This window comes from Penaeus japonicus, unplaced genomic scaffold (genome assembly GCF_977035675.1).
Source record: "Penaeus japonicus unplaced genomic scaffold, GWHDUDI00000001_assembly GWHDUDI00000001, whole genome shotgun sequence".
Lineage (NCBI taxonomy): Eukaryota > Metazoa > Arthropoda > Malacostraca > Decapoda > Penaeidae > Penaeus > Penaeus japonicus.
In genome coordinates, this window is record NW_028234403.1 from 11,975,071 (window position 1) to 11,976,207 (window position 1,137).

Sequence of the window (1,137 nt, forward strand, 5' to 3'; positions counted from 1 at the left end):
GTCAGGGAGGTAAAATTTGTATGTGCAGTATGTATTTAGTCATTCACCAGTTACGTTTTTCTCTCTCTCTCTCTCTCTCTCTCTCTCTCTCTCTCTCTCTCTCTCTCTCTCTCTCTCTCTCTCTCTCTCTCTCTCTCTCTCTCTCTCTCTCTCTCTGTCGGTTTGTCTTCCTCTGTGTGTGTGTGTGGTTTTGTAAAGGAGCAGACATATAGATACACACAGATACAAGCACAAACACACATACTCACACACACGCATAGAGAGAGAGAGATGGAGAGAGAGAGAGAGAGACAGAGACAGAGACAGAGACAGAGACAGAGACAGAGACAGAGACAGAGAGAGAGAGAGAGAGAGAGAGAGAACCCGCGAACGCGCACACACCTACACACATATAAACACACATACACATAAACATAAACACATAAACACGTTGCATACACATATAACGAAATCCAACAGCCATATCCCACAGTCATGGCGCTGAAGAATATCTCTTTTTCTGCAACAGATTTCAATTTAACTTCTAACTTTCATCATTCGCTTCTCCCATATTCATTAACTTTGTTGATACTGCTACAAAAAGAGTTGTTTATTTTTTATCATGATTCTCTTGAATTCTCTTAAATTAAGGTTTTATTCTATGACGTCTGTGTGTGTTAGTCTGTGTGTGGATGTGTGTGTGTGTGTGTGTGTTTGTGTGTGTGTGTGTGTGTGTGTGTGTGTGGGGGTCAGATAGTTGGAATAGACAAAAAAATGGATAAATTATATACATACAGATATATACTATAAATGCCCGAATTCAAATACAAGCATATATAAATGCACATATACATGCACATAGACACTCATAAACTAGCACACACAGACACACGCGCGTGCATTCTATGTATTCAGAGAGACAAACCGATCTTTTACAGCGTTCATGTAAAAGAAAGTTGGAGGGAATGTTTATTTTTCTTCTTCTTTTTTTCTTTTTTCGTTTAAAAATCATGCTTTGTTGGGTGAATCATTGAATAAATGCTTGAATTGCATGTGTGTGTGAGTGCAACATACACTGCGTAAAAAAATATTTAAAAAAATGTTGTTTTTATTAAATACCGTTTCAGTATCAAATGATTTGTACAGGTTAATTTACGA